At 60.5% G+C, this 14,175-nt stretch overlaps 1 long non-coding RNA gene across 2 annotated transcripts in view; it reads right to left on the bottom strand.

Annotated features, from left to right (window-relative positions):
- LOC131491133 (uncharacterized) overlaps positions 1-13,598 on the bottom strand; it is a 72,601-nt gene extending 59,003 nt beyond the window's left edge. For both annotated transcript variants that reach the window (XR_009251324.1, XR_009251323.1), the window contains exon 1: positions 12,471-13,598. This is a non-coding gene — a long non-coding RNA (uncharacterized LOC131491133). The remainder of the gene's footprint in view (positions 1-12,470) is intronic.
- Between the last annotated feature and the right edge of the window lie 577 nt (positions 13,599-14,175).

The following is a 14,175-nucleotide window of genomic DNA, read 5'->3' as shown; positions in this document are numbered from 1 at the left end:
GGTACACGAGGGTCGCCGAATGTCCCTATACCGTCCCAGCTGTCACAGACCCCACGCTCCCCCCCAGGGTCCAGCTGGGTGCACGGCCGGGGCAGGGGGCCTGGAGGAGACGGTGGACACCAAGTACGGGCAAGGAGAGGATCGGCCTGTCACCTCCCGCCTCCCCCTCCTTCTCTCCACCTCCTCCCATTGTCTTCCTGCCAGAACCCGGGACACAAGGGGCAGCCTGTCCCTGGCCGCAGCCCTGGCCGGGTCAGAGGGGTGGGAGGGAGACCCGGAAGGAGGGGGCACATCGTGGGGATGTCTGAGTGTTGGGGGTGGTTAGAGTTGCTAGGGACTCCCCGGGGTGCTCACTGACTTCACCCCTTCTTATACATGAACTGCGGCCCCGGGATCAAGGGCACTCAGCTCTAAGCGACCAAGGCCAGCGGTGAACGGGAACAAGGGACTCAGTCTTCACCCTCATGGAGCCCTGCCCTGACCAGCCCAGGTCTTGTCCTGGGTTGGGGCTCCCCCAGCCAGGTGACCCCCGTGCCTCCTGCTCACCTTCCTGAGATGGGAGTCACGGACCCCATTATCAACGAAGAAAATGAGGCTCTGACCCCCACCACGTGAGTTTGTGGGTCACAGGGCTGGGACATGACCCTATTGTGGGTTTGCCCCCAGGACAATCCGACCCAAAGCCTGAGCTCGCACGGGAGCCTGAGGAGGCTCCAACCCTGGAGATGAGGACGTCCTGGGTGGGGGCCATGGGAGGGGCGGTGGCGACAGGGGCCTCTGAGGGGCCGCGGCTCCGTGGGTTCCCTGGGGGAGGAAGGCCCTAGGGAGGCCGGAGTGGGGTGAGGGCTGCCCACAGGGGAGGGCGTCTGGACCAGCTCACGCAGGGCGCCGGAAGTCGGGCCAGGAGTCGGGGGTCACTGCAGGTTGGGGAGGGTGGGGACGCTCTGCCTCTGTGGCCCCAGCTGCTGACTGTGGGGGAGACGCCGTCCCTCCACTTAGGCTGTGAGCCCGAGGGCAGGGTGGTGTCTGGGCTTCACCATCGTGTGCGGGTGCCTGCACACAGCAGCAGACAGACACGGGTGCTGACGCCTGCGGTGATGAATGAATGGACACGAGGCCGCGGCTCCCATGTGTCGCTGTAAACAGCGGGGCCCGCGTCATGCGGCTCTGGGACGGTCCCAGTGAGTCAGCGAGATGTGAAGTGTTATTCCTCACCCGGCACAGTTTGAGGGCTGAGAATCCAGCAGGGAACGGGACGGGGTGTGTGCGCCTGGAGCTGACCGGAGCGGGTGCCGCTCGAGCCGGGCATAGACGCCAGAAATACGTCGCTTGCGGGTGTTCTCGTCGGCCCTCCCTCTCCGGCTGGGGACGTGGTGGCCGCCGGCCTGCAGCAGAGGGAGTAGCGGGAGGGAGCGGAGTCCACACGGCCCCCAGGCGAGGGGCAGGGGCAAGCACAGAGCTGACGCGGAGGGGCAGGGAGAAGCGCCCGGGGCCTGCAGCCTGCCCGTCTGGACACGCGTGGGGGCTAAGCAGGTGACCTCTAGCCGGTCAGTCCCTGGAGCCCCAACACTGGGGCGTCCGAGGGTGATGCCGCAGAAAGCCAAGCACCCTTTTCCCAGTTTGATGCCGACTCAAACGCCCAGGACCCACCTGGGAGCCAGGGGAGGTGGAGGTCAGCGGTGGGATTATGGGGTGTCTCCGGGCCCATCACTGTTCTTTTTCTCATTTCTAGCATCCTGTAGGAAATATGCCAGTAACTGGAACAAGGTATCACACACGATGTCTGCATAACACCCTGTTCTAGATTTTCTGAAACGAGATCCTCTACAATTAGGGTCATGGCAGACGCTGGACCCCGGCCAGCACCCCGGCGGGAGACACCGTGGCTGGCGTGCAGGGTCTGGGGCGGCAGGGCCGCCTGGCGGGGGCGGGGATGTTGGGGGACGCACATCTCCTCCAGAATCCTGCTGTGTTTCTTGGGTCTCAGCCCTCCCTGCAGTGTCTACATTTTATATTCCACCGGAAACTGGCCCAACCTTTCGTTCCAGAATTTCACATGGCCAGTAACAGCCGGGACAGAGGAGTGAGCGCACAGGTGTTTCCTACAGCTGCCCTGGGCCAGTGCCCGCCTTTCCTGGCTTGTTTCCCAACTGTCCCCGAGGGCCTGAGGTGGAACCACATCGCTCACCCAGCCTGGGGGCAGTGTGGGCTCCCAGCAGGGCTGGAGGGTAGCAGGAGGCAGTGGGTGGGGACGTCGGAGGCAGGGGTGGGGACACTGGGGCAGGACTGGGGCCCTCCAACCAGGGCAGGAGAGGAGACACACGCCTGGGGCAGGGGAAGGGAGGCTCGGGCTCAAGTCGCGGGCCTCTGTCCTCACTTAGCCACGTCCTGGGACCCAGCCAGGAGGGCGCGCATCCCGCCCGGGAGTCTCCGCCCCTCCTGGTCCCGCGTGGCGCACGTCCGTGGGGGTGTTGGAAGGGTTCCTCCAGCCGCTGTGGGGCCTCGTCGTGCGCACTGGGTGTGCGCAACCTGTTGCAGGGCGACCCGTGCCCGCCCACAGTTTGCAGCCCTTGCACGGGCCTCAGCCGGTGCCCAGAGTCCACTTAGGACTTTCCGGTGCTGGGGCAGGTCTGGGTGCCCTTCGACTGCCCAGCTGCCCCGGGGGACCGGGGATCCTTTGCCTGTCCCCGGGCCTTTGTCTTGCACTGTCCTTGTTTGTGTATGAAGGGACCGGCTGGAGACCTCCGTCCCTCCATGGAGGATCGGGGACCCCCGTCATCCAGCAGGTGAGAGGGCGCATCCTCGGTACCAAGGGGAGCACCGTCCACCACCACTGCCCTCGACCCCCTCGGGGCGCCTGGGGGCAGGGGCACACCTGAGGTCATTTTTCCTGTAATGACCTGGTAGCAGGTGCCCAGCTGTAGCTAGGGAGGCTGTGTTGGGCCTCTTCTATACACAGAATAACGCGGATGTGCTGGTTTCCGAAGGCTCCTTTAAATGCAGCTGATGTTGTCAAGGTTCACCGTGAGTGCGGCATGGACCGGGAGTTCAGTCGGTCTCAAGCCTGATCATGTTCTTCAAATCATTTTTATGGTGTAGATAGGCCGTGTTCTGTATCCACTCAGCAGTCGATGGACATTGGGGGCGTTTCTACCTTTGGGCAACTGTGAGTGGCAATGCTGTGAATGTTCACGGTCAGGCTTTTCACAGGTTTTCATCCCTGGATCATATGGATACTCCGTGTTTACGTTTTGAAACATGGCCAGACTGTCTCCCAAAGGACTACATCACTTTATATTTCTGCCAGCATAGGAGGAGGACCCCAACGTCTACAGATCCGTGCCAACACTTCTTAATATCTATCTTTTTAATGACAGCCGTCCTGGTGGATGTGAACTTGTATGTCATGGTGGCTTTGATTGGATTTCCATCCTAAAGAACGATGTGGAACATTGTTGGTCACTTGTTTATCGTTTGTCGAGAAATGTCTCCTCAGCTGCATTTCCCTTTTTTTTTTTATTTTTTATTTAAAAAAAATTTTTTTTTTCAACGTTTATTTATTTTTGGGACAGAGAGAGACAGAGCATGAACGGGGGAGGGACAGAGAGAGAGGGAGACACAGAATCAGAAACAGGCTCCAGGCTCTGAGCCATCGGCCCAGAGCCTGACGCGGGGCTCGAACTCACGGACCGTGAGATCGTGACCTGGCTGAAGTCGGACGCTTAACCGACTGCGCCACCCAGGCGCCCCTGCATTTCCCATTTTTAAAAAAAATTTTTTCATGTTTATTTATTATTGAGAGAGACAGAGGCAGAATGTGAGTGGGTTAGGGGCAGAGAGAGAGGGAGACACAGAAGCAGAAGCAGGCTCCAGGCTCTGAGCGGTCAGCTCAGAGCCCGACGCGGGGCTCGAACTCACGAGCTGTGAGATCATGACCTGAGCCGAAGTCGGACGCTCAACCGACTGAGCCACCCAGGCGCCCTGCATTTCCCATTTTTAAATTGGATGCGTGGTTTCTTCCTATTGAGTTGTAAGATTTAATATGCATTCCACATGCGAGTCTCTTCGGATATATGTCCTTAGCCGATTCATTGTCCCATTCAGTAGGGTGCCTTCTAGCTTTCGTGATGCTGTCTTTCAGTTCACCTACTTGTAGTGTTTCTTTTTGAGAGAGAGAGAGAGAAAGACAGAGTGCAGGTGGGGGAGGGGCAGAGAGAGAGGGAGACAGGGAATCCGAAGCAGCTCCAGCTCTGAGCCATCAGCACAGAGCCCGATGCGGGCTTGAACCCACGAACTGTGAGATCCTGAGCTGAGCTGAAGTCAGCCGCTTAACCGACTGGGCCCCCCGGGCGCCCCTGATTTTGTTGAACGGACGCGTGGCATTCAGTCCGTTCCGTATGTACCTCGATGATTGGGTAGCTGTGTGTATGGCCGAGTGATCACACAGCAGGGCCTGTTAACGTCCATCTGCACACGTAGTTGCACATTTTTTCTTGTCACAGAGACTTTTCAGATTTACCCCTTTGCAGTTTCCACACGTGCAATGCAGTATTAACTATAGTGACCAGGCTGCACATCACGTCCCTAGGCTTATTTATTTTATCACCGGCAGCTTGTACCTTTCGCCCACCTTCCCCGGTTCGCTCATCCCTTAGCCCCTGCCTCTGGCAACCACCAGTGTGATTGCTCTGTCTGTGAGTTCTTTGAGCTCTGTTTTTAAGATCCCACTTACAAAGGAGACATGATATCTGTTTTTCTCCGTCGGACTTATTTCCCGTAGCATAATATCCTCGTCTGTGTTGTCACAAACGGGTTTCCTCCTTGTTTATGACTGACTAGTATTCTATGATATGTACGTTTCTGTGTGCGCACACTCCCACATCCTCTTGATCCGTCCATCCATCGTGGACGTTTGGGTTCCTTCCACGTCTTGACTCTGTAAGTAGTGCTGGGAGGCGGGGGTAAGATATCTTTTGGCGTGAGTGTTTCGTTTTCTTCCCCTAAATACCCGAAAGTGGAATTGCCGGATTACATGGTGTTTCTATTTTCGATGTCTTGGGGAGTTTCCATGCTGCTTTCCGCATTGGCTGCACCAGTTTACCGTCTCGTACAATTTCTTTGTTGGTACTGTGCTTGTATCCTGCAGCCTTGCTGAACTATTTTATTACTTCCGGAAGCTTTTCTGTGTATTCTGTATGATTTCCCATGTCCACAGTCATGTTCTTTGCAACTAGAGACGGCTTTCCTTCATTCCCTCCGATCTAGATGTCTGTTATCCCCCTTTCTTGCCTCGTCGACACGGCCCAGACCTCTAGGACAGCGTGGGCTGCTGCCGGGGGCTTGGGCCTCGTCCGTCTTGCTCCTGAACTCAGGGACAAGGCTTCCAGTCTTGTCTCCGTTCTGGGTGACGGGAGCTGTGGCTTGTTCGTAGGTGGCCTTTAGGAGCGCTCAGGGAGTTCCCTTCTGTTTCTGCTTTGAGCGTTCGTATCACGAAATGGTGTTGGATTCTGTCAAGCGTTTTCTGTACTTAGTGGCGATCGGATTTTACAGCAGCGTGAAAACCACGAAGTCGTGTCGCTTTCCCTCTTCCTCTGTCTTTCTCCCTCACACAAACACACAGAACTTCTCTGGAAGCTCATCAGGATCCGGATGGGAGCTCTTTGGTCCTGGTTATCCTCGTTCGGGCCGCTGTGTGCCTGGGGGTGGGCCCGTTCAGATGACACGCCCCACAAGGGACAACTAGAAATCAAAATAGTAACGATGATCTTCCAGGTGGTGGCTGCCTCTGGCACGCGTATGCCATAATTTCCTCCTCTCTGTCCCGACGATAGAGTGAGAATTTTTAGCATCAATGGAGTCGACTGTACGGGAAACAGAGCATATCAAGCATGTGTCCTAACGGGTAATGACAAGGAGGCAAAAACCCCTGCTCACCCGAGACGCATGGCAGAAGGAATACAGCATCTTCTGTACTGACTTCCTTTGTGGAAGTCCACATTCCGAAAAGACCGTTTCTGGCTTGTTTTCTGAGGCCTCGCGTCGGGAGGCCCGTTTTTCTCTTCCGGGAGTCTGGGTGCTGACGGTGTTTCCGGCCGGTCTCGCGAGCGGCAGCCCTGAGCCCACAACTTGGCCTCTTCCAGGTAAGAGGGCTTGGGGGGTCACCTGTGTCCTCAGCCAGGAAAGCATCAGCCACGCACTTCTCGGCATTCCCAGGAGGTGCCCGCAGAGCCCAGTACGCGACACGAGGCCTGGACCGGGGAGGCACTTTGCACGCTGCGTGGCGCTCGGTCTCTAAGGCCCGCAAGTGACAGAGACTCTTAAAGTGGGAACGGGAAGGCAGTTTAGCGCTGTGGTCGTTGAGGTTCTCCAGGTTAAGCTCCAAAGAAAGAGAGTGAGAAAGTCATCCTCCCTCCTAACGTAGCACAGCTGTCCCACGTACAGTTCAAACCATACAAATCCTCTCCCCGAGGAGGATGCTGAGCTCTCAGGGGACGTCCACGCTAGTCTTCGATATCCTGTGACTTACATCCTATGATGTGAAGTGAGCCGTTATTAATGCATCTTATATGATGTTACACGATAAGATGTTACACGATAAGAAGGAAGGGAAGAAAAGAAAGGTATTTGATATTCACGCATACGGTCTACAGGTGAGGAAGACGCCCTGGGGTGGATCCTCGGGCTGGGGCTTCTCTGCGCGGCGCTGGAACGTGTTCTGGTTTTGCAAAGGCACGTGGGAAGGCGCTCGCGTGGCCAATTTTCGTCCTCTTGCGGCACCAGTGCCGACCACGGTGCCGACCACGGTGCCGGCTCGACCCCCGGCTCCAAAGCTCGCACCGCCTTCAGGGCCAGCTCTTTGGTATCGAATCCGGAGTTAGGGGCATCTCCGGCACAAGCCCAGCAGCAGATAGAGCGGCAGGTAAGGAGCGCGGGCCGGCTCTCCCACCTGAGCCAGTGTCAAGTCCAGAGCTGTTGTTCTCACATCGGCTCACGTGAGAGCCCCGGAACCACGGCCAGCTCCAGCACCGGCTCCAGGACCAGCGGAAGGGCTGGAACCAGCACAGGCACCCGCGGTATCACCGGCTGCAGAGACAGAGGCAGCTCTGTCGTCAACCGACTTGCCAGGTCCGGCACCAGCCAGCTCTGGAGTGTGGGTCGGACCGACGTACATTCCAGAGCAACGGACAAGGCAGGAGCGAACTAGACCTGGTCCTCATCGCTCCCGGCAGCACGACTAGAGCTACAGGCATCTCGAGGGCTGGAACCGTCTCCACAGCCAGCGTCAGCCCCGGAAGTGGCTTCAGCGCCAGATCCCACCCGAGAGCCAGCTCCGGCACCGGCTCAAGAGCTTGAGAGACCTGCAGAGCCAGCCAGCTCCCGCCGAAGCTCCAGACCCAGAGTCAGTCTGAGCCCCGGCCTCTGCGTCTGAGCCACTGCCACAGCGGGTTCTGTCACCAGCCCAGAACCACAGCCAGAGCCGGCTCCAGGGCCCGAGGTCAAGCCACTTCCCAGCTCGAGTCAACTCCAGGTCCGGCACTGATTCAACTGCCGAGACCGAGGCCGCTCCAGCTTTAGCTGTGGTGCCAGGTCCAAGGTCAGGGTCGGTGTTCTCCCGCCAGCCAGCCCTGGCTCGATGCCGGCTGTAGCGCTGCCTCCAGAGACGGCGGCCGCTCTCTGGCCAACCGCAGTGTCAGCCCCGGTGGTCGTTCCAGTGCCCACTTGAGAGAGAGAAGCTGCTCGAGGCCCATGTAGCGCCGGTGCCAGGGTGCACGGAAGAGCCAGCTCCAGCATCGGCTCCAGCATCGGCTCCAGAACTAGAGTCCGGACCGAGTTGAGGGTCAGAGCCTGCCACAGCAGCAGTTCTCATACCGGGTCCGGAGCAGAAGCCCCCGCAAGTGCCAGCTGCTGCGCCCGCTCCAGAGCGAAAGCTGCCTTGGGCACCAGTGGTAGACGCAGAGCCGATGCCACCTCCGGACAAAGAACCAGCTCCGGCACCGACATCCCAGCCACGTCCTGCTCTGGCACCGGCTCCGTCACCGCCTCCTGTGCCGGAGCCCGTGTCCGCTCCAGCGCCGGCTCTGGTGTCGGCGTCCGCCCGGACGCCGGGTCCGCAGGTGGAGCCAACGCCGGGGCTCCGACCAGCTCCCCCGCCGGTTTCCCCACCAGCCGGAGGGCCAGATCCAGGACCGGCGATGCAAGCGGGGCCCCCGGCACCGGGCGCGGCATCGCAGCCGCGACGAGAGCCAGCTCCGAACCAGAGCAGCTCCAGCACCATGGACAGCTCCCGCAGCGGTTCCGGGCTCGGATCCCCCGGGACTCTGGCACCGGCTGCGTCGCTCGCACGGGCTGCACGGCCAGCTGCACTTCCAGGGCCAAAGCTGAAGCCGCTGCAGCACCCACTCCGGAGCCAGAGCCAGAGCCAGAGTCCACAGCAGAAGCTCTAGCTTCAGCTCCAGAGCCATATCCGGCTGCAGAAGCAGGTCTGGGTCCTCTCTGGAGGTGCCTGCGGCTCTAGCACCTTCCCTAGAGCTGGAGCCCCGTCCAACACCGCCTCTTGCCCCAGCTGCACAGATGGGGCCGGCTCCGGCTTCAGCCCTGGGGCCAGTTCCGGGGTTAGAGCCCCCGTTCGAGCCAGAGCAGCTCCGGCACCAGCTGTGGAACTACCCACACGAGTGTCCGCTCCTTCCTCGTCCACCGCCACCATCGTGGGGGCCGGTATGGGGCTGGGGTCAGGACGGTCTTTGCTGGGCCGGCCACCCCAGGTACCCTGGTCACTCCACTCAGAGCTCGCCTGCCCGATCCCTCCTGGAGATCACAGTCCCGGGGCTCTGCACCCCCGTTTTCCCAAGCAAGGATCTCAGTGGCCCGGGAGACCGTGGAGGTTGAAAGCCGAGGCTTGTACCTGACACATGATATAAAATTTGACCCAGAAAGTCCACTTGACGGCTTGTGTCCTGAAAAAGGAGAGATTTATGCACACAGTTGATCCCTTGAGGAAGCTGGGAGTGAAAACTCACAAACGGCCCATGTTCCAGGGCTGGGGCGCTTTGGAAATTCTGATGTGGGGACACAGGATGCAGAGGAAGAGACTTGAGTGGCCAGCACCCAGCCCCAGGGAAAGCTGGCTCGGGAAGAGCACCTACCTGGCACCCGGCTCACCCCACACGCTGCACCAGAGTTTCTCCGCTGGTCCTGGGACGAGCCCTGCTGGGGGAGGGTCCGCGCCTGTGGCCGCGGATGGGGGCTGCGCTCTGTTGTCCAAGAGAGGGGTGCCGGTCACACTTCTCGCTGTGGATCGGCTGGGGCCTGTGCTTCCTCACATTGTCACCTGGGCTGCGGGTCCCCAGACCAGAAACCTGCCCGTCTGAAGGTGCCCAGCACTGCGTCCCTTGGGTTTCACTTGCCCGAGTCCCTCCCCGGGACGTTCCGCATCTCTGATGCCTGCTCCCATGGGGGCTGCCTCCCCTTGGACTGGGACGGGTCTGGCCTCCATCCCGGGGAACGCACTGGCTTTGGAGCATTATTTGGTGCAGAAGGCTGTGAACCGTTCGGGCCCTGGGTCATGAGGGATGTTCTCCGCTCCGTGATGTGACCGTCCGGCCTTCTGCATCTCCCGGTTTCTGTTTGGGCCACGGGAGGACCAGCCGTGTCCTCTCTCGTGTCAGGCTGTGGTGTCACAGCACAAACAGGGGTCTCCACCCTGAGACCATCGTCACCGAAGGGGCCTCTTTTTCCCACCTAATCTTTAATCCATTGTGATTTCAATATCAAAGGAGAAAAAGTCTATTTCAAACGAACACAAAGTACAAAAATGAATCTGTCTCGTCTGAAAAGTTGGTTCAGACCCAAAGGTATCTCTGGCGAGATTCCCCTTGACGGAAACCTCCAGAGTAGGTAACGGAACACCGAGAGAAAACAGACTCGGGTTCCCAGGGGCTGGAGGGGACACGAATGGGCACTGAGGGCTGCGTGTACACGGTGACCCTTGGGGACCGAGATATTCTGCAACAAAATTCTGTGGCGTGGTTCACAGCGTCGTGAGCGTACCCCGTGCTCAGGAATTGCACAATATAAAATAAATTTTTATTGAAGATTAATGTGGATTTTAAACAAACCATGAACAAATAAAGTACCACCTAAAACGTGGTGGAGAGAAAGGATAAGGGAGAAGAGGAAGAGTCATTCTGGTGACGGGGTCAGTGACTGGGACTGGAGCAACAAGTAGAAATACAATAAACACCCCTCGAAGGCCTTTGGGCCCTTGATTTGTGGCCGGAATCCATACAGGAACAAGGGCGGTGGCAGGAACGGTGTCGGGAGCAGAAGCAGGAACCAGCTGACACTGTTCAGGTGCCCCCTGTCCCAGCACAGGTTCCAGGTCACCTGCTGGCTCTCCGGCCCCTGCAGGAGTCGCTCCAGACTCCACCCCTGCCTGCAGAGACGCCGAGGACCCGGATGCCCTTGGGTCGGGCTCTGGAGCCCCACCAGCTTCTGGTCCTGCCCCGGACTCTTGAGAAGGAAACAGAGTGATGGTTGCAGCGGCTCCAAAGCCTCAGGGTGAGAGGAGGGAAGTTCCCCCCGCCCCCCACCCACCCAGCGACGGCCTCTCCAGGGGCCTTTGCAGACACACAACTCACCCCAGAGCCTCCCCGAGAAGCCGCGGCCAGGAACCCACACCAGGACATCTGCCCCCCTGCAGGCCGCAGCCCGGGCTCTCAGTCTCTGCTCCTGGCCCCACACGAGCCCCCGGGGGCTCCTCCCTGGGTGGCCCAGCACCGCCCGGACCCCGTGAACACACATCTGCCACCCCAGCCTTCTCACCCTCGGGCTCTGGCTCCGGGGGTTCCGGGTCCTGATCCCAGGACCGGTGAACCAGGACCCTGTGGAGGGGCCGGGGCGGTGAAGGAGGCCTTCCCAGGTCATCCCCAGGCTCTGCTTCCCAAGACCTCCGTGCAGCCACTCTCTCCCTGGGTCCAGGGTGGCCCTCCTGGGCGACGGGGCACACGCACAACTCTGTAGGGCTGGTGTATCGGGATTCGGCCAGACGTTTCCCGATTTCATCAGTTGATTTCTGTAAAGACAGTGACCCGCGGACGGCCCGGAGACATCACAGCCCCGGCCGGCCATCCTCAGTGTCCTTCCACCCTCTCCACCTGGGGCTCCCAGATTGGACACAGACCTGAGTGTGCATAGACCTGCCCCTGGGACACAGTGACATCCACCTACAGGGCTTGGGATGAACATCGGGGACAAGAGGGCCACCCCAGCACACCCTGTCCCTCCCAACCAGCCTTGACCGAGTGTGAGCCTGACTTGCCCACCAGGCATCTGACCCCTTCATCAGCCTGCACCTGCTCGGGTGGGCCCTCCACACACGACCCCTCCTTCCACACAGACACACACACACACACACACACGGGAGGGCACATGGGACCGCACAGGTCAGATCAGAGCGGTGTCGGGCTGGAACGGCTATCTCTGGGTCTCCCTGTGTTACCTTTGGGTCCCTGCGAGATAGAGACCTTAGGCGTCCAGTGCACGACCTGACCCACTGTCTCCAGGGTCGGGAAGCGTCGCGGCCAAGGGCGCCCCTGAGCCGGCAGCTGCGGGACACGGGCACACAACAGGAGAACATGTTCGTCAGGCGAAGGTGTCCCAACGAATGAGCCCAGTCGGGCGCTGTCTCCAGAACGTGGGTGCCTGGTGACCCGGGTTGTGAGTTCAATCGGGCTCTGTGACCAGGGATGTGAGGTCACTTCCTGGGGCCCCCTTACCCGGCTTCCTCCTCCCACAGGAGCCCCTCCCAGTCTGCAAAGGGCTCCCCTCCACCCCATGCCCTGTCCCTACAGTGACACCAACACAGCCCAGACACGTCCCCGCGAGGCCTGGTGCGGCCGGTGCCACGGCTTTGGGGCCACAGAGCTGGGTTCAGACCTGGGATTTCCTCCTGACCACTGCTGGGACCCTGCACAGACCCCGTGCCTCCTGGGGCCCCCCATTCTCCCCATCTGCACAGTGGGGTCCTTGTGGCATCTACTTGTGGGGGCGCCATCAGGGAGCCACCTGTAGACACGTCTCGTGCCTGCTATCCTGTGAGGCTCGTGGGCACACGTGGCCGTGGAAGGATGAGGAAGGGGTGCGCCTGGCACGGAACACAGGAGAGGGCCGAGTGGAGTCTCCTTGAGGTCATGGCCTCCTGCTCAGCCCAGACCCAGGTGTGTGCCGACCCCTAGGGCACCTGCACCCCAGCTTCCGGCCGGGCTCGGGGACGGACACCAGAATGTGTCCCTGTGTCCTGTAGCTCTACACAACTCACCCTGTCCCTCCCGGTCACCCTTGACCTGGGGTGTGGACATGACCCTCCCATCAGCCTACTCCTGCTCTGGGTGGCTTCCCCCCCACGTCCCATCCTTACAAACACACACAGCCTCACACACACTCACAGACACAGGGAGGCTCGTGCGACTCACAAGTCGGATCAGGCTAGTGTCAGGCTAGACCAGCCAGTCCTGGGCCTCCCGGTGTCACCTTTGCGTCCCTCCGGGCACATGACCACAGCCTTCGGGGGTGAGACCTGACCCCCCGTCTGCAGGTGGGAAAAGGCTCTCCCTGTGGGCTTTCCTGAGACCACAGCCTCGAGGTATCAGGACACAGCATGAGAACACGTCGCGCATTCGAAGGTCTCCAACCACGGGAGCTGAGTGGGGTGCTTCTCTAGAATGGGGGTGCCTGTGATACACACGGGGGTATCTGGGGGTCCCCTGGCCATCGGCCTGGCGTGGCTCCCCTCATGGGCATGTTCCCTGGAGACAAGGTCCCCGCCCCACACCTCTTCTCTTCCCCAACCCCTGTCACCTCCAGGGTCCACTCATCCTTTGACCCCCACGCGGGTGGTTAGTTACTGGGGGGCGGGGGACTGTGTTTCCATGCAATTGCGTGGACCTGTGCCCACTCGGGGATGCCCAGAGGAAAGGACCCCACACGGGATGGGTTCAGTGGTCCTCCAGGATGTTAGAGGCTCTCATTCCCTCGAAAACCCCCTGGGAAAGTGAAGCCCTGGCCTAGGACCTGAAACCTCCCCCAGCCCCTCTAGGCTCTGCTCACCTGGTGGGTCCCCGGCCAGTCCCTGCCTCTCCTGGCCTCAGTTTCCTGACTGTTCCATGAGCGCTTGGAGGAGGAGCTTCACCAGTCCGGCTAGAGTGGCCCCTGGCTCCCACCTTTGGGCAGGATGTGGCGCGGGAGCCTTGGGGGCAGGGAGGTGCTCCCACCAAAGGTCGAGGCAGGTGGAGCCTGGGCAGGTGCACCGGGACCACGGGACTGCGCACACGGGACCACCTCGCGGCAGGAGCCCACGACACCTGGGTCGCACGTATCCGATCTCCGACGCCCGCTCAGTGACCCTCATATCCTCTTAGGCCTGGGCCCACGGCCACTCCACCCAGGCAGGGCGGCTGGACGCAGCGGGTATGGAGACACGGGGGCAAGAGGGAAACGAGACACACCCCCACCCTGCTGACCTGGCCCCCACACTCCACTCCGCTATTCATGCGGGCGCGTGGCTGAGCCAGGAGGAGGGGGAGGTGGACACCAGTCTAAGGGGGGAGGTCAGGCCGCCTTTCCTTCTTCCCCATCCCCTCCCCCTGCCTTCCTGAGAGCCCCCTCCGCCCACAAGCTTCCCCACTTCGGAAACCTTCACCTCCCTGCTTTCATCCCCCACACACCCACCGGAGGTGGGAGCCGCCGACCCCATCTGCAAAAAGAGCACCGAGGTCCCAGAAGCTGGCATAGAGCTTGCGTGTCACACGACTCTGACGTGGTCCCGCTGTGGGTGTGAGCCCGGGTCGCTCTGACCCGGAGCCTGGGCTTTGGCAGGACCCCGAGGAGGTGACCTCTGAAGCCAGCCTTAGAGATGAGGGTGTTCTGGATGGGAGCTATGGAGCGGGGCGGTGGGAGCAGGGGGCTCGAGGGGCAGGGATGGTGGGCTCCCTGGGGGAGGAAAACACTAGGGAGGGGGGAGGGGAACACCCCAGGGAGGGCATCTGGCCCAGTTCACTCGGGGCTCCGGACGTCAGGTAAGGAGTCGGGGGTCACCGCAGCTTGCCAGGTGCAGGGGACGTGACCAGGCAGTGTCGTCACAGCCACGGCATCCTAGATGTGGAGGGAGCTCGCGGGCTT

This window comes from Neofelis nebulosa, chromosome 12 (assembly GCF_028018385.1).
Source record: "Neofelis nebulosa isolate mNeoNeb1 chromosome 12, mNeoNeb1.pri, whole genome shotgun sequence".
Taxonomy (NCBI): domain Eukaryota; kingdom Metazoa; phylum Chordata; class Mammalia; order Carnivora; family Felidae; genus Neofelis; species Neofelis nebulosa.
This window is presented reverse-complemented; position numbering and strand designations above follow the sequence as displayed.